Raw genomic sequence first — 27,081 nt, 5'->3', positions numbered from 1 at the left:
GGGATAGATACAGGATTTGAGGTAAAGCGATCTTTCATTTAAACTATGAAAATTATGGGGTCAGTTTGACTTCATCTTTTTCAAAACTAAATTTTTTTAAAAAATGTCCTTCCGAAGCGGGCAACGGGATTTCAATTTTGATGACCGACAACTTCTTACGGACAAACCCCACACCAAAAATAGTGCCGACAATAACAAATATAGGAATTCTATTGTGAAAGTATTTAAATTCTGTTGCGCCAAATAGGAGCAATATTATTCTTTACTCTTACTAGAGATGTTATAAAGAATATTGGCTAATCTAAAGTTTGAATAATCCTGAAGACGGGCTAGGTAAGGAAGATACTAGCTCTCACTCTAGAGTTGCCTCTTCTTCATGCACCTGTGGGCTAACCTCTCGTATCAAGACCTAAAACAATAGATTGAATTGGCGGGGGGTTTTAGTCTATCACTCTAAAGTCCTCTAACTCTACACCCTTCAAAGTTTATTTTCTTATTTATTTGCACTCAACCATATGAATAATATTCTCATCCATAAAATCTCATGAGATTCTACCATTAGTTGACTGAGACAATATCATTATGGATCTTACATGTTCTAATAACAAATTTTAACATCTCAATTGGCCAAATCAAGAAGTAAATGAAGTACAAAGATTAAATCATCATAACTTATTCCAGCATTACAAATCAATACTTCACACAACTTCCATCCAATACTTAATTACTTATCATTTAAAAAAAAAGATAAAGAAAACTACTCAACATTCATGGAGAAAACACAGCAACAATTAAGTTTAAAAGTAGAAATCATGTAAAAACACAAGAAGTCTAAATTAAAACCAAATGTAGTCATAAAGATAAAAACTTGTCTCAAATTTCTCTCCACCAAACTCTTAAAGTTCTTTAGAATCTTTTCCATTCTCATACAATCCTCCCTAGGTTTGGTCGCCCAACCCTAGAAGGTTAAAATTTCTTTATCTCATTAACAAAATACAATGGATTCTTAATTAGAACTATCTAATCATTTTCTCCTTCACTAGGAATGAGAAAACTAAGAAGAAGCCCTACTTAAAATCCTATAACTCCTTACTTTCTTCTCTCTAAAAGCGTCCTAAGTCTTCTAAATATCTCAATTTAATCCAAGTCGTCCTTTTTATAGTTTTCCATTATAGTTTTCCAAAAGGTGTTTTGTTGTCTCTTCAAAATGTGTCCACATTCAATGAATCATCCAAGAGTTGTCTCTTTTCAAGAGTCATTTCAGTGTATTTTCTTGCCCATTAACTGTAATTCATGGTTTTCATCAAGATTTGCTTCAAACACCCCTTTGAAATTCATCTAAAATTTCTTGAATTTTCATTATAACTACCTGGTGCATAAGTGCGAGGTCTTCGACGCTTACGCGTGACATTTTATGTCTACTGGCGCTTAAGCGACAGTCCTGGGCACTTAGGCGCCACAGTTATTTTTCACATGTTTTTTATTTTTGCTACAAATTTGATTATTTTTCACCTTTTTCACCATATTTCATCCCTTTAATTGTACCTAAAAGAAAAACAGACAAATATCTTCCATTAAAGCTCAATATCATCAAAATTAGATATAAAAATGTGTACATAAATGATATATATTTTAGATGTATCACCCACCTCTTGGACAAAATTAAGAGAGCTACTCATCAGGTTTTCAAAATACTCTAGAGGCTCTGTAGAAAACTGAAAATCCTTTTCTCCCCCCTCATAGCCTTCTCGTGTCCTCTCAATTCCCCTCTCTTCTTCAACAAAAAAAAAGAGAACAATCTTGCAAGAAGGAGAAGCAAGGTAGAGCCTCAATTCAAGGAAGATCCATGTCGACACTATTTTTTGGTTATGGAGTTGCCCGTTTGGAAGCTGTCAGTCACCGAAATCAAAATCCCATTGCCCGCTTCGAAAAGGCATTTAATTTACAAATATATATACATATACATATATATCGTTTAGAAAAATATGAAATTAAACTAACCTCATATTTTTCACAGCTTAAATGAAAAAGCACTATACCTTTAACTCTGTATCTATCCTAAAAGGTAAACCCAAGACTTGATGGTGAGGCTCAATCAAATAAACTAAGAAATATATGACGTCCGTTTGGTCTGTAAAAATTATTTTATTTACCGAAAAGTTCCCCTATTTGACACGAAGAATTAAATAGGTTTTATATTAAGTTGGGTTTGGAAAAGCTTCTTATAAGGGCAAGCCCCGATAGTTAATTACATCTTAGATAACCAAAGTCACCTAAGAAAACTCTCGATAAAAATCAAGGAATATTATCTTCAAGAAGTTTAAAAGGATTTGACTTTTCAACAATATCAGACAAAGAGGTGTGAAAGGGGAATGAGTTAAATTTTGAACATTTATTATAGAATCTAAGGAAGAAAGAACTATGGGATGTAACAGATTCGAAGGCGAATCTCGGTGACTTCACATGCTATCCTATAGTTTGGCTACAGTTTAGAGGAGAAATATTTAAATGTTTCGTCCAGTCAATTTTATTTGTTAGGGCTTACATTCATGTGAAACGATCACACGAATAGCCTAGAAGATGTGAGAATTTAGGTCGTAACAAACGACAACCTCAGAATCCTAAGACGAGTTAGAGATTATATTGTACAATAGAGCTATACAAAGGCCTAAAGAAAAGTTGAGGATTTATGTTGCACTAGGCAGACAACCTCGAAATCCTATGGCTTGGTTATTTAGTTCTAAAGAAAGAGATGTTGTTATAGATCCTCTTGTAGTTGAAGATGGTCGTGCTTCCCACAATGCTAGCTCCAAGCTTCTCTTCGTGATGAATTTAAGTTTTCTAATGTGTCAGTTTATGATTTCAAATCAGATGGCCCCATGGTTATAGTTCTTTAAATATTATGGGACATGTTAAAGTTGATTACAGCGACATCGGTTAGGATCCTACGGTTCCCTTGTTCTAATACCACTATTTTCTTTCTGACTTACTTAGTCCAAATGAATTTACTTAACTCAACTTAATGAGTTCCATACTTTCATTTAGACCATGGGGAAATCTCATTAGCAACCGTAGGTTACCTCCTTTGAGGGATTCCTGATCATCTGATAGAGTTATCTTAATTTAGTTGTAATTGTTGTTTTATTATGTTTGTGATTAAATTTTGAGTTGTCTTATATTTTGAATGGTGAATTTTATCTTTGTTATCTTTGTTAATTTTAGTTTTGATTTTGGTTTTACGGCTATCCTAGCAGTTTTGGTTTTCATACAGGTCGTTGTTTAGCATGCAAGTTCAAGACAAGAAGTACATAAAGGTAAATGCATTAATTTAAAAGCGTACTTGTCGATTCTTCTTACTCCACCACCTGAAAGATCAATACTTGCAAGACATGTATATAATTTTGTAGGGAATTTAAATTACAAGAGTAGATGAAGGTTTAGCTGCCAAACCCCAAGTTATGATTTTATTGTGTCTCAGAAGATCCTAGTGGATGATTGTAGAACAAAAGTATGACAAATCCAGTTTGCCCTTCAGATTGTCCAATAGATTTCAAAGTGTTCGATGCATGACCCAAGATCACTTTGAAGATCTCTTGAAATATTTTGAGTTCATTTTTGGACTTATCATATTGTTTCATTAATCATCTGAGGTTGAAGTGTGTCTACCCCATTGCTCAGTGAAACCTGATAATTTAATTTTCTTTAGGATAGGGTACTCGATCAATCAATTGATGTTCCCTTTAAGAGTTATGTGAGCGAGTGCCCCTAAGGCAAGTTTAAGTCAATTAAAGGTTGTGGTGCCCACAATTAAGGCCACAATTAAGGTCAAGCACAATTAAGGTCAAGCTTGTAGTGTTTAAAGATAGTAATCACCAATCGTATTATCTTCTATATCCAATCAGTTGAGTTTAGGTGTCGAGCCTAGGTCACTACTAAGCCTTACAATCATGATAAATGAAATGCTGATTATCAAAATTTTGATTCAAGTGACGTGTATCCTTATTGAATGATCACATCATCCTCAACTTTGGGCTTAAGAAAAGTACATTATCATCCTTCTGATTTAAGCCCACTACTTAAGAATCATCTCATCTTAATTGATTTCAAAGTCATGAAGATTAAGAGGATTATGGTTTGGTTGATGTTGTGTATGGGTGGTGAGTGGGTTTCTACCTTTTTAATCTCATATTATTTCAATCATCCAGACATGTTTATTGAGATCAAAATTACCCATTCTCCCTTGGTTAGTCCTAAATTTTAATTAAGACACCAAAGTCTAAAATGACTACTTTGCCCTTGGGGCACTTCACCTCATAACTCATTAAACACAACTCAAAAGACTTTGAGGGTTTAGAGTGTAATATTCATGAGGTAATTACAATATCCATAGGAGAATATGTGGACCTCTCAAAATTTAATTTGATTTAATTATTTTCTTAAGCTTAGAAAATAGGATTCTTTAGAAATTGATTTATTTGACTTTCCAAAATAAAGTTTTTATGTATGTGAAAATTATTATAGGTTTTCCTAGATTAGAGAAATACTTAGACAAAATTTCATGATTTTTTGAATTAAATTATTATAATTATTTTAATGGGAGAATGAAGAAAATCCACTTTTAGCCCTTTTAAAATTTATTTTTAACTTTGGAAAATTAGGAAAAATATTTTAATGAGTCACAAGTGATCAGAGGACAATTAGACATATTTTGAAATGTTTTGATATTTTTTCGATTTTTAATTATTTTTAATTATTTTAAAATTCAAAATAAGGCTTGAAAATTAAGTATTTTCTAACAAGCAATTTTTATTTTTCCTAAGTACCTCTAATCACAAGGAACTCAAAAAAGGAACTCAAAAAATACAAGGAACTCAAAAAATCACTTTTCATAATTTTCTCAAATGTATTTAATTTAATATAATTATTTTTGTACAAAAATATAAGGTTCCGTAGAAAATCAACTTTAATATCTGAACTTAATCAAATAATTTTTAAATTTTTACAGTGAGTAAACATAATGTTTATGAACAATGTGAAATTGATTTTGTCATTTTTTTAGAAGTACATAATTTACCAAAATTCACACAAGATATTTACATTTAATTAAATATAGAAATTTACAGGATAATTCAAAGCACCATAATATTTTTCCTAGACTTCTCTGACCATAGGAAACCTACTAAAATTATTTTCATAATTTTCCAAATAATATTTTGATTTATATAATTAAAATAACCAAAATGATCGCCTTAGCTTGAAAATTAGGACTATAAGCATAGAGATGTCCTCTGACCTTGGAAAAATTAGAAAACATAGCCTTTGTCATGAAGAATGAACATGGTGAGTAATATTTAGTCATGGAGAATTGAAATACCATAGAGGGTATTTAATTCATTAAAATCAAGGAATAATAAATTAATTTTTATTTTTAGTCCACATTATTCACCTCTGTTCATTGAGCAATAGGCTATTTTTCTTTTGTTTTTATGATTTTCTTATGCAAAGTTACGAATTTTCAAAGATTGGGTATTAAAACAAATTAAAAATCCCCTTATTTGTCTACTTATCCACGCGGTGCCAACTCGTCCTTGTCCGCTCCAAAGTCTCCAAGCAGTGCTCCGCCATTTGACGTCGTCAACTACGTAGCCGCCTCGTCAGCCCGCAGTTCACATACCTTATCCTCGTTCGGCTTCATCAAGACTGTCTAATGGATAAACGCGATATCAGACAACATCCGTTCATCATCTCCAAGTGACCTAACCCGAGAACTGTTCACACTAAAACCTTAAGATCTTAGCCTAGACTCAACCAAATCGCATGGGGTTTGTTTCTAAACCTTCATCTACTTGAGATGAACACATCTATATTCTTAATCATGTATGAAATCAAGCCATTAGAAATGGAGAATCAAAATAAGCTTGAATTAGGGTTGTGGTTCAATACCTTTGTCTGAGAGGGGAGGCCTCAATCAGATGGTTGTGGTAGCTTTGACTGCACCCAACGAACCTCCAGATGAAGACTTGTACTCTGGTGAATTTTTTAGGTATAATTTTGATCAAACTCTATTTCAGGTGTTGGTCTAGAGTTATCCTAGAGGCTGTTTCAGAGGGGGCTTTTGTGAGGAATCAACTTCTTTCACTGTGGGGATGGTGTGTGCACAACTAATTGAAGATTGGTACACTATGGTGGAGTGGAGAGATCTGTCCTGATTTTAGGGTAAATTTTAGTGGAAAAATTGGCTCTAAGAGGTTGCTATCGGTGGCTGAGAGCAAGGGGATTGCACTTGGGATGGTTTGGAGAAGCTCTAGTGAGATTTTGGCAGAGTTTCCCTAAGGTTCCAAGCACTCTCTTGCTTGGCCATGGAGAGCTCCATTTATAGCCATGGTTGTCTGGTGGAGTTCAAGGCTGGAAGTTGGGTGCTAAAGCTTGCTGAGGTGGAGGGAAGAAAGACTCTAATGGCCAATGGGAGCAAGCCAAGTCAAGGAGGTTTAATTTTTGGTTTTGGCCACTTGAGGCTCCCTTATGCTATATGTTTACATTGGCTAAGAAGGTGGTTGGCGAAGGTATGGTCACTTCTTGGCTCAGGGAGGCCAGAGGGTGCTTAATGATGGTTAACTCCTAAGGGTAAGTGATGATGGCCAAGATATTTGAGTTTAGGCCAAATATGGGGTGAAATCCCCTCAATTAAGGGACCATTGGTCCATAGATCACCTTTACTGGTTTAGGTGGGTCTATCCTGGTCAATAGGGTGTATTTGGTGGCTCTGGTGTTATCAATTTGGTGGCTTATATATGGCTGAGTCAATTTTGGCGTATGGGTTCAATTTGGGTCAAAATGACTAGAGGTTGGGTTTAGGTTAAGCTAGCCATGATATTGAGCTCAATTGATTGATCAAAATTATGTAAATGATTGTCATGAAAGTTTTTGTGTAGGATTGAAGTAATTTTGAGTTCAATTGGAAGCTCAATTTGAAGGATTTTGGGATTTTCAGCAATTTGGGCATGTTGGACTAGACTTGGATTTAGGTTGAGCTAGGCTTGTAATTTGGTTCAATTTAATGGTCCAACTGATCAAGGAAAATGTTATAAAGGTTTTTCATGAAGTGTTTCCAGCATAAATTGGGTGCCAATTTTAGGGTTAAGGCTTTCAATTTGGTGGAATTTGGAGACATACCCAATTTGGGGCAAATTTGGGGATTTTGAATGTGGGTTGAAATTAAGTGAAATTTAGGCTTGACTAAGGCCAATTTAAGGTCCAATTTGATTTGTATGATTGTTATGATGAGTTTAGTATTCAAATTGGGGCAAATTGAGTAGACAATGTGGTTCAATTAAGTGAGGTTAAGTCATGGGGCCAAAATTGGGGGTTTTGATTTGGATCAAAATTGAGCTCAAAGCATGGGTCAATTAGGTTTTTATTGATCACATAAAATTACATAAAAGATAAATTTGAGTTTAGAATTGAAATTGAGGGGAATTGGGGCCAAATTGATGGGCATTTGAAGGGAGTTTGGGTAAATTGGGCCTTTAAGGGCAATTTGGGGGTTTTGGTCAAAATGGTCAGGGGGTTTTGGTCAACAATTTGGGGGTTTTGGTCAAAATGGTCAAATTGGGTTCAACTGAAGGGTCCAAATTGGTTTTGGAGACATTTGAAGTGATTTTGGGCAATTTTTGTAATTTTGGCAAATTTGAGGTTATTTTGGTAATTTTGGAATTTTTGGGTGGTTTTGGGCAATTTGGGTATTTTGAAATGGCTTGAAATGATTTTTGAAGAAGTTTTGGTACTTTGGATGAATTTAGGGATTTTGGTCAAATTTAGGGTTTCAAGAGCATTTAGGTAGTTTGGGTGTATTTGGGAGCAAAAGGCCAAGTTGGATATTTTGGTGGAATTGGGGTGCCAACCACCTTATATGCGCTATGGACCAATGAAATCCCTATTTGGGTCCTCTATGCACTGGTCTTAGCTAAAACCTAGCCTAGGGCTAGTGGCTAGTGGGTCTAGACTAGGGCTAGTGGGTCTAGAGGATCATCTACATGAGTCTCTCAAAAGATCAAGGGATCAAAATCAACAATTCTGGGTTTGGAGTTGTGAGTGGATCCAGGTGATAGTGAGTGCAAGTGAGTGAACTAGCTCCAGACAACACCCAGGGTCAACACTAAGGTCAAGCGGTCCTATGGGGACTTTCATTGAGATCCTCCATACTGACCTCACCTACTAAGTGTTAGAGGTTATGACGAATATGTGGAACTTCAAGTTGAGCAAGGAAGAGTTTAGTGTTTTTAATGGTGAGGGTTCCTTTTATAGTTTTCTAGGAATACTAGGAATAGTCAAAAAGGAAAGTCCTATGGCTAGAGCTTAGGCTACTAAAGCGGAAAAACTAAACCTCAACCAAAAGTGAGGTCAACAATCCACAAGTAAGAGCACTCAAATAAAGCAAAGGAATAACATCTTCTTAATCTTTTATATTCAAGAAATATTTCCAATCTATTCATATTTCCATATTTCAATATGTCAAGTCTCTTTCTACATATCTTATTTAAAAATATATTCAATGTCATGCATGTTCTCTACCCAATTTCATATGATTTTCATCTTAACATGTTCTATGTTATTTGATTAATGTTATTGCATGAACGAAGTCACTTTTATGACCATTTAGTCCAAACCAAAAAGAAGTTGACATGAAATCATAGGGCTTTTCATCCAATTGCCTTCTAATGCATGTTTTTTTATCTTACTCACAAAATTATTCATATTTGCTTGCCTTTAGCATCAAAATCGAAACCCAATTACATAAAATTTAAGGTTTTCAATCATATTATCTTATATTGGAAGTGTTTCATGTTTGTTTTCTATAAAATAATTCATATTCCATGCAAACTTTGTTCAAACCGTGAGCTTACATTTATGCTTTATTGGGTAAGTTTTAATTTACTTTATGTTTAAAGTGTCTTATGTAAATAATACATTTCGTATGAAATAATCATAAGGTTTCTTATATAATTGTGCCATAATATGTCTGATGTTAATTTTATAATGTGTATGCTCCTTTTTGGCTAAGAACTTCAACTCTTATTTACTTTGCTAATCCATCATAATTGGCTTAAACAAAAATCTAACCCCATTAACAACTTTCAGTCCGTTTAATAATCATATAATCAACTCAATTAATGAATGAATGAATTGATTAATTAATTAATTAATACAATAAATAACTAACTAACACATCAATCAACTTAATTGAAATCTAAAAAGTAATTGAATAACTTAATTAACTCATACTTGACTATATTAGCCCATAAGTAACTTAATTAACTCATTAATGACTTATTTAACCCATAAATAACACAATCAATTCATTAATAATGTAAATAACCTATAAAAGATTTAATTAAACTAATTATTAAATCAATTAAATCATTAATAACTTGAACAACCTATTGATAATTTAGTTAAATTATTAAGTAATCCAATTATAAATAGTTAATAACACAAAATTAATGAAATTAACTTTACCGACCCTCAATTTTTCCGTTGAAATAATCAGATGCAAATCCAACCATAAACCTGAAATATCTTCGAATTTGCCTTGAATTTATGTCCGAATTGGAGGAGGAAAATTTGTTTAATTCCTATAGTGCCACTTAAATAATTAAATAATTCAATTAGGTCATTAATAATTTAAATTAAACATTTAATAATTGAATTTAACTATTAAATAGCTAAATAATCCAATGATTAATAATTATTAATTGATAATTTAATTTAAAAATTGAATAATAACTAAAGAATTTAATCAAAACAATAATAATTACTAGTTTAATCCAAACAATAACAATTAATAATTTAAGAATTTGAGAATTTTTTTTAAAAACAATTAATAATTTAATAAATAAATTAATTCATTAATAACTTTAATAATCTATTAAAAATGTAATTAAATAATTAAGTAATTGAAGTAAATAATTAATAACTTAATCCATCCCTTAAATAACTAAATAATTTAATTAGATCATTAATAATTTAAACTCAATAAATAATAATTTAATTTAACAATTGAATAGCTAAATAATCCAATGATATATTGATAATAATTGATAACTTAATTTAACAATTGAATATTAAGTAACAAAATAATATAATCCAAACATTAATAATTAATAATTTAAATTATTAATTAAATTAAATTAAATTAAATCATTTATAATTAAATAACTTTAAGTAACCATTTAAAAATTTATTAAATAACTCATGAACTAATTCACTTATCAAGTAATCCATTTAAATTAAATCTTTTAAAAAATCTTAAAAGCTTTTAAGGGATAGAGCGAGATATGTTTATATATGTAAGTATACGTATTAGTTTGAATTAATGCATCTAATTAACATATATGTATAATCATATAATATGTGTGTTTTATACACACATCTATGTATATGTGTTATGTTAGCCCCATGTTTTAGATTGTTTTTAGGTAGTCTTGTTCTCTTTTCATAAATGTGATATATCTCTACCTTTAAAGTTTTGTGAATAGTAGAAAAATCTGTGGATGAATTGTATGAATTGTGTGACTTGCATGACTTTCATGACTTTGCTGGTGATTGCTTGTTGAATGTATGCTTGTTATGCCCTTTACTTTTCATCAAGAATGTTAGGTTTAATGAGTACCAGTAAGAAATAATTTTGAGATTTGGAATTGCTTGATGAGATAAATATAGAAGAATGAATCGAATTCCTAGAAACTAAGTAAGAAGAGAGTGCTTGGTAATAACTAAAAGAAAATTCTTTAAAAAGAGAACTTTTTAGAAATATATAAGTAAATTCAAAGTGGTCGAAGTGAATTAGTTTGAAAATAGAAATAACTTCACCAAATAAACCCTATTATTTAGTAATTAAATGTGATATTAAATTGTAAACCTTTAAAATTTTAATTGACTCATAAAAAAGTTTTTTACTTTTAATCTTTTAATAATTAGACAAGGTCATGGAAAAAATTTTAGGAAGAAAGCAAAACTTAAGGATGAGAACGAAAACATGTTGATTTATCATTTGAACAAAACTACACTTAGAATGGAAAATAGCCAAATAAAAATTAGAAAACCCTGTTTTATCATAATAACTAAAAAATTTAGTATAAAAAATCACCAAATAATTATTGAACCCCTAAAATCGACCAACTTCAAGTTTTTCAAACTACACCCTAAGATAGCTCCAAACTATGATCTTGGAATAACAAACGTAGACGAAAACCTAAGACCACACACATACCCTAGATTAGTCTAGTCTAGAAGCCCTATGTTAGTTTACTAGGTACCCTAGATAGATCTAAGGACTATGGCATTTAAAATAAATTAACCTACCCTCTAAGATTATGTGGGTGCTCAAGAATGAGGAAACCCATGTTTACTAATGAAGGCACACCAAACCAATGTATAGTGAGACGATCTACTTTTTTCCATTTTTATGGTAATAAGGAAGAACTTTAGTTATGCAGTTAGTTAATATTTTAAGGATACCAATGTACATGGAATGATGGAAAGTCAAGGGCATCTTGACCGGATACTTTATTCCCATAAATTAGGTTAGTTCACTAATTAGCTTCCTCAATAGTCAGGATTAAGGCTTCACTTTCATCTAGAAGTCCCTCTAGCCCAGCTTCCATTTAGCCAAAGCTTTTTTCTTTTTAAATTAGACTCACTTTCCCTTTGATTCACATCCAATTTCACCCTAATTTTGAAGTCTCAATTTCACAATCTAGCTCCAAGGACAATTTTAAGCTCCTATTTCCAAGTTCAAACTATCAGGCCCAAACCCTACTACCGTGATGTAGCTTGATTGAGTCGATCTAAATTCTAATTCTTTTGGTTCTCAATCCCATCCTCCCTCCTTTGAATCTAAGTTACCTACCTCGTATAGACCTTCACTGATGATTTAATAAAATATAAGCTGGATTCAGAATCAAGAGTTTTCTTAGGAGTCTCAACTCCTAAGATGTAATTAACTTTGAGAGGTCCCCTCACATGAAAATCTAAACCACATAATTAAAATAAAATCTATCATATCACTGATAAAATAGGGGAAAAACCTTTGGTTCTATAAACCCAAGAGTCAAGGAAATTATCCTCATTTGAAGATCAAACCCATTAAAATGTGTTACTTTCAACCCTTAGAACATCATATTATTCTTTGAATGTAATGCCTGTCCATTCTGATAGAAGTTCCTCTCATAGATCTGTGGTGCCTTCCGCATTCAATGGAAAGAAAATTTTCCACCAATAGGTTTTTGTGGTGACTCTGCATTTTAGTTTACTTTGGGTTCTTCTAAATTGATTGATCAAGTCTACCCCTATCCTTTAGAAAGCCATTATCAAATTGAATCCATAAATTTGAAACTCCCTCAATTCTAAAATCAAATCCAACATTTATAACTAAAACTAAAGAATCTTTTAAACTAAAATGCTTCCCTATTCACCTTGTTGAGTGGATTAGGTCCAACACTAAAATCTACAACTAAGGCCTGTTTCAAACAAGCTTAACCTTAAATTTACTAATATTTTGAAATTCAAGCATAGAATCCTTATTAACATCTTTCTTTGTATCCCTGTTGAAGGAAGTTGTCGTCCTCCAAGTACCACCCAATCAACCCAAATATTATTAGGGGTCATCCTACTGATGGAGTTCTAAATAAGCTAGTAATTAACATCATACAATATGGAGAAGAGGATGAAAATTTAGAAGCTTTAGAAGAGAGTTTCGCTATTATGACGATCAAAATTTTGAAGAGTGTCTCTCTTATGACGATCAAAATCCAAGTGGTGCCAAATGAACAACACAATGAGAATGATGATTTTCAAGATATTATGGTTGAAGAAGGTATTCCACCAGACATATACCAATAATTTCTAAATCAATTGAAATGGAAAGATGAACTGATAGAAAGGTTTGAGAAAAGGATTGTTGACCTCACTTCTATGAGGGCTCACCAACTCACCTCCACTTAGCCCGCATACCAGGGCTATGCCCCTTTAGGCCTTGTTAGAAAAAGCCCAAACCTTCAACCTCTAGTTGAGTGAGCCTGTTTGGTACAGGATAGGCTTCTTCAAATTTCCATCCACTATCACCAACACTAAGTTCTCTTTGGTCCTTCTTGAAGAAAATTCATTTTTGCCTTTAATTTTATCATCAGAGTTTAGAAGAAAAGTCTCTACAATATCCTATAGACTCACTACATTCTATATCAAGACCTCGAAGGTTTTGATAGGGTTAATCTTAAGCAAGACAAAAATTGGTCCCTTGATTTTGCCGATAAGAAGTGCAACAACCTACTGCTCCTAGAGAAATGACTCACACTTCATGCTCAAGCTATGTTAATGAATAAAAATATCTATTAAAGATTCACTAGCATTTTGGTAGGCCAATATCAAATCACTCAAAGTGATTTGATGATATACACCGGTAAAGCATTTCATGAACTCTTCCTAAAGCTCGCTGAATGTTTTGAATGTGTCATTTGGTAGGTCAGCATACTACCCAAAAGCAAATAAAACCAAGCTAGTAACAAAAAGGCATAGTAGTAAGGTGTAATTATTCCCAACATTGCAACACAACACATGAAATTTAACAATATACTAACGGGAATTTCCAACCTAATGCAGCCTTGATTTACGCATCCACTAGGGGCTACAAGTGTGAGTCGGAAGGTGCCTGCTCATGATGGTTTTCATCTGAGGAAGTAGCATGTACGTGCCTCACAGGTTCAGGTGACACAATGGGTGTCATCAAACATGTCTCTACCTGCATTAGAGGTGAGACTATGTCGGACCAAACCCATTCAGTTTGTAACATAACAGTATGCTTAATATTCATTATGTCTTTCATTTCAAACTTGATTGAATGATTGAACCTTGAATATCTTTTTCTTTTGGTTTGATTATTGATGTTGTTTTCATAACCTTACAACTAGTTCTTAAAGGGATTGAACTAAAAGAAGTTGATAAAGTAAAAGGATTTTGTAACTCTTTGTACATGCACATGAATTATAAAGAGTACTTTTCATACCAAATGCAAAGCTAGAAATTGATTTTATGAAGATGAAAAAAATTGATTTTGGATGATTAACCAAATTAGTTGTGTGACAGCATAATAATAGAGATTAAGGCAATGAGTTATTTTTAATGTGTTTTTTGTTTGGGATATGCTTTAACAACGTTGATAACATTTACTTCATGGATGTCTAAAGAATGTAAGGTTGGTCTTGGAGTCATTACTGGTCTAATTGGATTCATACAAGGCTATGAAATTAGAGTTATAAATAGTTGGTTTAAGAAAAAAAAAAAAAGACCTTACAGAAGGCATGGCGGATGAAGTTTACAGATTCGTGTTGGGGGTGTCTATCAGCCGTTAAGTGATATATGTATTAATAGTTTTTCCTCTAAGAGATCTACATTTGTTGCTGATCTTGATTCTATTTATTGATGTCAAATGTGATGTATGTGATTATATGCTTAATTTCCTTAATAATGATTCCTACATTGCATAAAAATCAAAAACTTGATCCCAAGCAAGCAAATGCTAGGTAAATGTTTCACTATGAAGCAAATAAGAATACAATTATAATATTTAAATATGAGATACTACGCAAGTATACATATCGTTACCAAATAATATAAGACTTTTTGATTAAACCCCGTATATCGAACCCAAAGGGATAACTAACACTAGGCAACTTACAAAATAGAAGAAAATAGAATACAAAATTTTACTTAGCAAAGTATACTTAAACTCTAGATGCTACAATAGGAATAAAAATTTGATTCTTTTTTTTGTAATTTTTTATAATTGAAATTAAAGTAAGAAACTAATTAACTTAACTAACTTAACTAAATACTTGAAATACTTGCAAGATGAAGACAATAAAAATAAAATATATTTTTCCTTATCATGAATCAGTAACAAGTATAAGAATTATGTTGTGAAATTATTATAATTGTGTTATGTCAAATAGGAGCAATAATATTATTTACCCTTACTAGAGAAGTTATAAAGAACATTGACTAATCTATAGTTTGAATAATCTTGAAGACGGGTTAGGTAAGGAAGATACTAGCTCTCACTCTAGAGTTCCCTCTTCTCCCTCCACTTGGAGGCTAATATCTCGTATCAAAACCTAAAACTATAAATCTAATTAGGGGCTTTAGCCACTTTAAAGTCTGTCCTCTAGTTCTACACCCTTGAAAAGTTTATTTCCTTATTTATTTGCACTCAACCCTATGAACACCCCATGAACTACATTCTCATCTTTCTCATCTATGAAATCAAAAGTGATTCTTATCATTTGTTGACTGAGATAATATCATCTCAGATCTTACATGATCTCACAATAGGTATTGACCAAAAGAAAATATGTTGATTTTAATACATATTTTACATTGATTTTGATGATATTACATTTTCAAGAAAGGTATTTTTGATGTTTTGTTGCAGGTATATTGAATTATGGTCATTTAAGAAAAAAAATGCAAAAGGAGCAAATTTGGAGCAAAAATGACCAAAATATGAAGATTTGAACTTGGATTCCTACAGCGAGCTCTACGGCGCCGATGGCGGGTTTTTCCCGAGAAATCAGAAATCAAATATTCTAGAAGGCCGCCGACGGAGAGCATGTCGGTTCTCTCAATAGATGCATTGAATGTGGATGATTTTTGAAGTGACGCTTAGGCAACTCTTGAAAACTCTTCTAAAACTTTAAGAGAAATATTGGGAGACTGAAAAAGAGGGTGTCCGCTGAGTCTTTGTTGTTTGTGGTGCCCATTAGAGTGTGAAGAGTGTAATTTAGGGTTAGTATTGTGAGGAATTATTCGAGAGATTGTAAGAGTGGAAGGAAAGTGAGAGATTTCTTCCTTCTTAGAGCTTCGAAGGAGAGTTCTGTGTGCTGTGAAGAAAGGAAGAGATTCAGAGGAACTTCGAGGAGTTTTTCTTGGGGAGAAATTAGAGATAAGTGGTATATACTTATTGAAGTTTGGATGACTTTGTTTTTATATATAAATTCCAAGTTTTGTCATATCTTCTCCATGAGTTCTGAGTAGTTTTCTCTGTCTTTCTCCTTGTCTTGAGATTTTGTGAAATGGTGATTTGAATTGGTTGAGCCATGAGAATGTTAAAGAAGTTGTGATGATCTTTTCACTTCAATCTTAATTTACTTTCAATCTGGCCAATTGATTTGTTAAAATATGTTGAGTTTTACAATTAAAGTGAGGATTTACAATTATTACTTGTGTTGATAAGTGTGACTTTACAATGTCAAAGTCTTTGAAAGTTGGGTGCAAATAAATAGGGAAATAAAAATTATCGGACGTAGAATTGGAGATTTTAGAGTGATAGACTAAAATCCTCAATTTGGTCCTATCGTTTGGGTGTTGAAGTGTAAATGTTACCCCTCAGGCGAGGGCTAAACTAAATCACTTTATCCATTAACTTTAATTTCTTGACAAGGAGAGGGATGCTTTCTTATATATTGAACTCACATTAGAAACTTTATTAGTAGAATTAGTTTTTTAAGAGTTATTAAAATTACATATTTATTTCAATTTCCTACTAGTGACAGATAAGCAATTTGAACTATATTGTTGTGATTAAGTATTGATTTTCTAAAATCTTAGTTCATAGCCTCTAATATTAATCTCTGTGGGATCTATATACAAGACTCCATTAGATTCTTGTATTACTTGAGCGATACGTTTACTTGCGTTAATAAGTGTGACTTTGTAATTATTGAATATTTTATACACATCTTTATGAAATCTATAACCTCTGTCAAGTTTTTTGAGCCGTTGTCGGGGATTTAAATCTTCTAGCAGCAGTATCAAATTCTTGTATTTTAAAGCATATATAAAGTTGCTGTTAGGTATTAACATCTTAATTGACCAAATCAAGAAGTAAATGAAGTACAAGGTTTAAAATCATCACAACTTCTTCTAACATTAAAGTCTAATACTTCACTTATATTTCACACAACTTCCTTTCAATACTTAATCATTTATCAATTTAAGGAAAAAGATAAAGAAACCCACTTAGAATTCATGGAGAAAATACAACCACACTTGAGTTTAAAAATATTTAAAAATTCATGGAGAAAATACAACCACACTTGAGTTTAAAAATAGAAATCATGCACACAAACAAGAAGTCTAAATTAAAACCAAATTTTATCTCAAATCCTCTCACTTATCTCAAATCCTCTCCACTAAATGTTTTGAAGTTCCTTTGAATTCTCTTCCTTTGCACACAATATAAATTAAAACTCAAAATAAAATAAAAAAGGTGGTCAACAGCGATTACTTTGGATGGATGGATGATGATCGGCTGGCCTTTTCCTTTAATGATCAAAGTCTTCTTTAATAAAAATCCAAGGGGTGTCTTGGTGTGTCTTGGTGTCTTGTCTTGGTGTCTTTTCAAAATGTGTCTCCATTTAATGAATCTTCTAGAAGTTGTCTCCTTTCAAAACCCAATTAAATCAATTTTCATGCCCATAAACTATTTCTGACATTTTTACCAAGGGTTGATATAAACACCTCTTCAAAAAATTGTCAAATAATCAAATAACTACTTCAAGCGCTTAAGTGTGGGGTACCTGGCGCTTAGGCATGGCTCTCTCTGTATAACTAGGGCGTAAGTGCCAATCTTGGGTGCTTAGGTGCCCCAATTCATTTTTGCTCCAAATTTGATCCTTTTTCACTCATTTTATCATTTTTCGTCCATTTGATTGTACCTGAAAGAAAAAACACACAAATACCTTTCATTAAAGCGCAATATCTCAAAAATGTGTATAAAAATGTGTACAAAAAGACTATATATTTTAGGTGTATCAGTTGCTATTGTAACTTTGTGTTGAGGAGCCGACTACGATTAGAGGTCAGATGTGGCATTGTGCCTATGTGTGCCTCAAATCTAATCATACTTGTTGGGTTGACCACTGATGAAGAGCCTACATAGAGTAATTGAAATTATTGTCATACATTAAGTTGGTTAGGTGCTAGCATTTAAGTGTACAGTAACACAGTGTTAAATGCTTTATGGTTTGTGGTAGGCCACTTGGAATATTGAAGATGACGCCTTTAGATCCGAAGCTATTTTGGCTTCAACAATGATATCAATTTAGCTTTGTGTTTCATGGGTAATTATTATATCATTTAGTCTTTCATGGACACTTGGAGGGGATCATTTTTTAGTTCGATGAATTGAGTTTGCTTGATCAACTAGATTAAACATTCTATGGTGTTCCATATTTCATTACAAGAATTACGATTTAGAATGAATGGTATTATGGTGTAAGTAAGGAGACAGAGGTGAAAGTCGGAGTTTTTTACAGGACATTTTGGTCACTAACAACAATTTTGGTGAGATAGGAGTGTCTCCAATCGAGTATAATTTAGTCTTCGCCTAGAATAGCTTGTGAATCCAATATTTTTAGAATGGGTGGTTCTTTCCTGTAAATAGAGTATAAAGGATGTTCTTGATATTTGTCATTAGAAAATTCATTTTTAATGGAACACAGATGTTACCATCTTTAACAAAGTAGGTGATTGAGATTGAGTCGTGTAAAGATTCGTGAAATGCTTCTATTTGACAAGGGTGGAAAATGAATGTCTTCAAGCAAGGAAGCTCCGATACCAAGATGACTTGATTAAACTATACATAGTTCTTTGTATGAAAAATGAGAATAAGATAAAAATATTCTATCCAATTCTATATATCATTAATGGCGGGACATTGTGTTCCATATAGGAAGATGTGAATGCTAGGTCTAATTCAATACAAAATATTCGTTGTGGTCGACAAGTTTGTCTTGGCTAGATGATTCGGATAGAGGCCCAAGAAAGATGTGGAGTTCAACGGCTTTTAAGTATTTTCGTATGTATGAGTGCTTGCAATAAACACCATCGAAACGACAGTTTTTTTTTAATTAACATAGTAGAGAACTCGTATAGCTTTATATTACAGTATAAATACACAATAATAATAAATAAGGAACTCTACCCTACTTATGCTCTTAGTACTCAAAATATAGGGCATAAATTCTAGCTATCTATATGATTTCCTTAACTAAATATTCTAAGTTCTATTAGTGATATTTATTATACTATATAACTTGTCTTGTGCTTTAACAATTCCAATTTTTCTTGTGTCTAGTTATTTGTATTCCGTATTATATTTTATATTAATAAAATATTTGAGCCAAAGTATTATAATCCTTTCAAAAAAATCAAAATCAACCATCACAAATTTGGTATTTGAAACTAATATAATGTTCCTGCGAAAATGTCAACACAGCCAAGTTGCACCAGATAATTAAGTTGTCAGAGGACCATTAAAAAGTGGGTACTATTATATGTGTGACTAAATAAAAGTCCAAGTAAACTTATGTAATAGCGAACGCATTTTAAAATCCCTATAAGGCCAAAAGGAATAAGATCTGAAGATCATTTGGTCCCCGGTCTTATAATTGGAAGGTTAGCCTAACATTCAATAATACAATGGATGGTTGGGTGGGCCCCTCTATTATTTGGCTTAAGGTTTGGTCCACTGCATATCTTTTCATGAAGCCTTTTTATTGCTTTAGATCTTAGGCAGAGAAAAGATGAGACCCCATAATCATGAGTTATGTCAGAGTCATGATTAAGTTGAAATTTTAGTTGAGAGCATATGGTTTAAGAATTCTGAATTAAATGTTGTAGGATCTCATAGTTCATCAGCCTATAGTGCACTTGATGCAATTATATATATACCTACCACATTGATTAAGTAAATGAAATAAATTTCTATAAATAAATTAAAGATTTGATGTAAATCCTATAAAGTTTGAAAAAAAAAAAAGTAATGTCTTAGAATTCTTGATATAAAAATATGTTCGTAGGAGTAAATTTTTTCTTTGATTTGCAAGTTGATTTTTTTTTCGTGTCATTATTTCTATGATGTTCGAGTTGATTCAAAGGAGTTGAATGTTGATCATGTCCAAAAATGAAGAGTGATACATGCTAGAATTTTGTGATAGTATAGAGATAATTTTATGTCATAACTCTGTTTGATGATCTCAGGCACAGACAAATAGAAGAAAAAAACAAAATACATAAAAATTTTTTAACTTAGTAAGCCTTAAAAGAATCACAAGACTTGACCTTGATGAAATGAGATGCTATATTACTATATATCATGAAAGGGATCTACTCTTTCTTTTATTTGGAGAAGACAATATAGCAAAATTTAAAAGTCAAGATTTCCTTTCAATGGATGTAGCTAAGAAAATTGAGAAGGTATTGAAAGGTGCCTTTCATGGTTGATTAATTGTAAACATACGATGGGAGATAATTAGTGATGGTTGAATGAAGAAGTTTAGATGTAGTAGCTAGAGAACGAAATTGAGATGATGGTGGATGGAAGATAACAGTAACACAGAGACAATTAGATGATGACATTTGAGTGAAAGTGTTCACTGGTAGAGAATATCAAAATCGAATATTAAGTCGTATAGTTCTTTAGATTTCCTAAAACATTCCATTGGATGGTACAAGATAATTTTTTTTTTAATTATAAACATTATATCATCAACATTTTAGTTCATTAATAATGATTAAGTTGAGCCAATACAATTTTCTTTCAATGAAAAGCTCATTTATGTATTAGCATACAAAAATAAAAGTTAGTTTGACCCTACACTTAATATTTCAAAATTGGTATTCACACTAAAGTGTTTACTATGAGCTTATTAGGAGTCTTAAGTACCGTTGGGTTTATCTCAATGAGACATTTAGTTTTATATAAATTTGATAAAATCAAAAGTCAAATAATCATTACACTACAGGAATAATGGTCTTTTCCGACGGCCAAATTCCGTTGTTTCTGATGAGAAAGACCGTCGTTTTTAATGTTTCCAACAGTTTATCGACGGTTTTAAGTTCATATGTAAAACGCTTGTCGGCAAGGTTAAGAACCACTGATATTCTAACGGCATAAAATTACTGACGCAAAACCGACCAATTAATTTTCTAGTTTTTTTTTTTTTGTTGAGAAATTTTAAATCATTGGTTTTCGTCGGTTAGCGACATATTACATGTCAAAAAAATATCACGCGTGTTTTTGATGAAGGAAAATTGTCGTTATGTATCGCTGATGAGTTGATTTTTATAACAAATGAATACACTATCAGAAAAGTGTCGGACCATCTTTTTGTTTTCTTACACAGGCATACCGTCGGTTCAGTGTATGGGTCGGTTTTGATAACTGATGGATAAGATGTCAAAAACGTGTAGTAGCTGTCATTTTCGTATGACGTACTTAACTTGTCGGTTTGTTGTAAAATAGGCATCGGTAAATAAATTCATCGGCTGGTCGTTAGTTTTGCCTACGGATATGTTAGAACTAGTCTCAAAACCAGCGGTATGTTGTCGCAATCCTGTAGAATTAGAAAAAAAAAAGGCAGATCTTCCATTTCGTATTTACATTACATTGCATAATATTAATATATCATTCTAAGCATTTAACAAAATAAAATAGCAGTCAAACAGTAAATTATACAATCAAATAACAAAATAAATAAAATACATTTAGTCTAAAATATTTATACACTGTTCACAGAAAAAATATATGTTCAAATGTACAACATAAAAATAAGAACAAAAAAGAAATATATCCCTCCTAATCTTTCTCCTTACCCCCTCATTCTCGTCATCCTCCGCCTCTTCCCCCTCCTCCATTTTCACATTGCCACACTGCCTCATCTGTTGTTGGAATGAATCTATCTTAGCCTTCAGCTTAGCCTCCAAGTTAGCCTCAAGCTTTGATCCCATTAGAGTGAAGCGAGCCTCCATCTTAGCAGCGAATAAGGCAACACGCCCAGATACCTCCTCCTGCTGTGCGGTAGAGATAGAAGTTGTAGATGCACTAGTGGAGGGGTGAGTGTCATTGGCAATCATTCGACCCGAGCCGTAGATTCGATCCTTCTTCTTCACTCCAGTAGCCTCTCTCCACAGATCGTAATAGGAAAGATAATGCTTGTGAATCATAATACCTCCCGATGCATGGGATCGGCTTTTTTTCAGATGTTGGATTCTCTCATGCAACAAAAAGTAGTTACATTTAGTTAAAGCTAGCATATATTAACATCAAAATAGTATAGCTCGTGAATTTTCTTGGTCGCACGAGATCTGACGTCAATCCAAGACTGGTCGGACTGCCTCTTGTGGGTGCTCATGTATATCAGCATCAGAGGACTCTCGTCCCATTTTCATAGTATATCCATATTAAGAAATATTTAGAATACATCTTCAAACTATGGAAAACATTAAGGAAGGAAAGAAATTATGGCAGCCTTCTCTTGTATTTTATAAGTGGGAGTGCCCGGCCAGTGTACTTAGAGGGCCCCGTGCCTCCACAATCTGACGACCTATTCAATTTTGTCTGCTCTATTCTTCTAGTAGTCTGGAAAATGTCAGGACCTAAGTAGTGTGGCAAAAATATCCTCTTTGAGCCACAGAAGAGTATGTCGAGATTTTTTAATATCGTCAAACATGTCCCAGAGGAGTACACTACCCTTGCACTCGAAGTTGCGTCGAATTCGTGCCTTATGCTCAAGGTGTCAAAAGATATGTTTCAACAAAATTATAGGGATTATGTTTTTTTATGAATAAATAAAAACAACTTAAAATATTTATGAACGATATATACCACAAACCCTTGAAACCAAAGATCTAGAATGGCCATCAAGATCTTCTTCCATGACAACTATGTTGAGTCGTACTTGCTACAAAAGATATGTCGAATGACATGAATATTCTAGGTCGGGGTAGAACCTTAAAACAGCAAATTGTTAGTTTTATATTTAATTGAGACAATAAAAAGATTACTATGAATGTCTTATGAGAAACTTATGTGTTGCTAACAGGCTCGATGCGGTAGCTACCACCTGTTGACTTCTGCCTGTTAGAGGCAGTGCAGACCTCTATTGCACTCAACCCTGCTGCATTCGGGGTTGAGATAGGGTCGGGGGTAGGGATCGGGGTATGGATGGTGGGAGCGATGGTGGGGAGGTGGTGAGGATGAGAGCGGGGTCGGGGGCGCGGGTGGTGGCGAGGGTGGGTGAGGGGTCAGGGCGATGGAGGTGTGTTGGTTGAGATAAGGGGGGTTGGGGTTGGGTGTGGGTGCAGGGGTGAGAGTGGGTGTCAAAATTGTGCAGCCTCTTCTGACATGCTTGTTTGTAAGATAGTGTTGTGCTTCACACCCTCCACCCTCCCCGAGTGAGGAGTGAGACCGTCCCGACCTCCAGTCAATGTCTGCAACAAAGAGAATAAATTTTACTAATTAGTGCATAAAACATAATATGCTATAAATAAAAAATAGAATATTACGCAATAAACATAAAACACATAAGTATGCAGTAGACAGATATACGAAATTGTAAAGTGGAAGATACAACTATTAAAATAAAAAACACAAAGGTGCTCAATAAACTGAAATATGAAATTCAATGAAAATTACAATATATACACTTAGGAGACTAAAGCTTTCAATATTTAAAGTAACTTACTCATCATACTTACCATCGTCTGAAGAGAGACTAGAGTATGTAGTTTTGATCTCTTCTTCAAACGCATCATCAGAGTTGTACTCATCACTGAAATTAATTTATTCGTATTCGCCACTTGCAACCTCTAGTTTCTTGATTGGCGGGCTCAATGTTATTCTTAATGTTAATGGTGACTCGTTTTACATGAAATGACAACCACACAGTCAATATTATCTATTGCTCTACGTGGATATTGAACATAGTATACTTCGCCTGTTGGGCTAAAATGAAATGTTCAAATTTGCCATACCTTCCATTCACTTTAACTTATGTGATATTATATTGTTGTGTTACCCTTGTTCCAAGATTAGACACTAGATCGAATCAACAAACAGTTGAATAATAATAAACTTCCTCCAATAGAGACTTGATAAGATAGTTCAAAAACTTGTTAAAAAATCCAATGATAGTCCATCTCGTTGTCCGATTTATCAGTCTTTAACACAAACGTTGGAAGTACAAGACTTCCTTCCTTTTAACCAGGATTTGGTATGGATTCTATACCCATTTACATCTTAAATTTGCCAAATTTTCATGATGCACATAGGTCCCCAAGCTAGATCTATCAACCTCTGATCTGTCACTCTATTTATACAATCATCAATCTACTAATACATACATATGAAATCTTGTGTTAATTAAAATTCACGTGTCATATGAAAAATGAATCTGTCAATTTAAACTCATAAGCATTTTAAACAAATTGGGGAAGTTATTCTCATCCTCTAACTTGTGTCATTGTCTTCAAATAAATTTAACAAATCATTGAATAAACTGTTCAAACTTTGAATTATCATTGAAATAGCCAATCATGACAATTTCTAGATAAATGAGTGAAAAATTATAAAGTATTACTCAAGAAAAAGTTGTACTTCATAGCAACTGAGAAGAACATAAAGTGTCACAGCTCGAAGTTTGTGATAATTAAGATAATAAAAAGTTCACCTCCCCATTGCTTCACCTAACTATTGGAAAACAGAAAGGGTCGATATTGGCACCAAACCTATTGTTTTTTCATGGATTCTTCTTCTCCAAAATAGTAGGATCGGAATGTTGTTGTCTTCTGCAGAAAATTTACTTCCCATTTTGATCCTTCTAGCTGGGCTTATTCTTCACAATTCTCTTCAGTTTATTCAAAAATCTTAGTAAAAAATATTGCTAAGCACAAATAAACAATATTTTTTTATAAATGAGTGATTAATTATCTAGTCCCGAAGTAATTACGTTTCAAATGGAAACATCCAGCGGTACTATATTGGACCTCAAATCAATGCCTCATGGGGTAAATGTACGAGCAGGTGAATCAAGACAAAGAAAGTAGGCTGAAATATTCTCTCGTGCTTTCAAAGTGTTACAGTTATGTTTGATTCTTGCTTTGTATGTCTTCAAGCTTAAAATAGGTTGCACATAGTTCCCTAAAGAACACAGTAATTTCAATCAATGGATTAAGTACTTCGCTCGACAAATTTTATAGAAAAATATGGTTGCCGCTACTTTTCAATCCAAATGTTTTTGTTGCACACACATCAACACGACGACTCAAATTTAAAGCATGCCCACTAAGGAATTTTAGTGATTGGAGCCACTCACAAATTATTCTTCATTGGGACAAAATAAGGGAATATTCTACTTTAGGTTTAATGAACTTGTCGTCAGCAATTTTTTGGATCTCCAACTCCCACCTTTTGTATATCTCCTTCAAATTAAGTCTAGAATTCACATGTCCTTAGTTTTACAATTAACATCTATCACAATGTTGAAGATGTTATGAAAGATTTTTTTCTATGTGCATGACAACAAGGTCATGTTTGATCATGTTATTCCTTCAATAAGTTTGATCCCAAAAAATTGAATTCGTTATCCAATTATGAGTGACGCCTAATCTGAGTGGATGACGTGAAGAAGGGTCAAGGCATACAGTAATCTTTGGAATGACACTAACAATCAGTATATCTTCCCCAGATATTCTTATAACTGACGATGACTTCACTTTTGTTCCTTTTGAATGCATTCATGTTCCTCCTTAAGGGATGTTCAATAACTAGAAACATACGGTGACAGTCAAACCATGATTTCTTCATGCAATGTTGAAGCATAAATGCCTTAGATGAATTCATGCAATATGGACAAGCTAATTGTTCTGCGGTGCTTCACCCATATAACATTCCATATGTAGGAAAATCACTTATTGTCCATATCAATTTTTTTTTCATCAAAAGATTGTGTTTCATGGAGACATCACATATCATGACACCTATTTTCCAAATAATTTATAGCTCATATATCAATGGCTACAAATATACATCAATCCTCCTTTTAGGGCTAATAGGACTGGATATAATCAGTGTCAAGAAGAAGAAATGGGTTGTCATATACATCTTATGTAGCATATTATATGATGTAACAACAATGACCAACACGAATAGGGTGATGCGGTTTGATTATAGGGTGTGAAGCCATCAGAGCATAACCAAGCTGAACGTTATGTGCCTCCGCTGCAAACTCGGGATATGCACGTTCAAAATAATTTCATGTCTACCCATCCTTTGGATGACTCATTGAGTTGTTTTCTCCTAATCAGTTATAATATCACGTCATATGTGGAGCAGTACACATAGAACTTTATAGCCTCTGTTGATGTGAAATAAGTTGTAGATAAAAGAGCCACTTGAATGAAACTTCCTCTTACTTTTTGTACCCTGAGGTCTGAATCTGAGAGAACAACAAAATCTGTAATGAGTCTACATCACACTAGTCTGGTAATATAGTATTACACAACAATCAATATTCTCTGCTTTAAGCCCTAGCTTGGAGACCACATTTTTCATTCTGTATAAATCTTCAGGGACTAAATTTTTAGGAGGATTAGTTTTTTTCCAGTAGGCCTGCTATCTTATTGAAGCACTTTCGAGGCATGTTATACTCTGTTTTGATTTTCAGCTTTCTGAGAGCTATAGATAACTTAGAATGAGACGTGCTACCCTCCCAATGTGGCCTCTGAGCAGCATCAATAAATTATAAAACATATGAGCCACATGACTTAGTGCCTCCTCTTATTGCACTTGGCTTGCATAATGATGTATTGTTTAATCAAAGATCATTTCTTCAAATCTATTCGAGTCAAATCTAAATGGAGGCTCATATCTAGTTGAAGGAGCGAAGTTGAATGTTGTAAGTTCAACCTCCCCATGTGAATTCCAAATGCAGTAAGCACGTGGGAATCCCCGATGGTATAAATCATATCTAACTTTTTTAGCATTAGGTGTGCTCAATTTTTATGTTTCGAACATGTACACTAAAACCTACCCTCCAATAGGTAAATTAGAAGTCGAGATATAGTTGCCACAAATATCTCAACATCGTTCAAGAACTCCTCAGTGATCCATTTTCTATTTGGATAAAGTCTATTGTACATCCCTAACTTTGATATATGAATATATATATATATATATATATATATATA

This window comes from Phalaenopsis equestris, unplaced genomic scaffold (genome assembly GCF_001263595.1).
Source record: "Phalaenopsis equestris unplaced genomic scaffold, ASM126359v1 Scaffold000094, whole genome shotgun sequence".
NCBI lineage: Eukaryota > Viridiplantae > Streptophyta > Magnoliopsida > Asparagales > Orchidaceae > Phalaenopsis > Phalaenopsis equestris.
The sequence above is the reverse complement of the archived record's forward strand: the minus strand, read 5'-3'. Positions refer to the sequence as shown.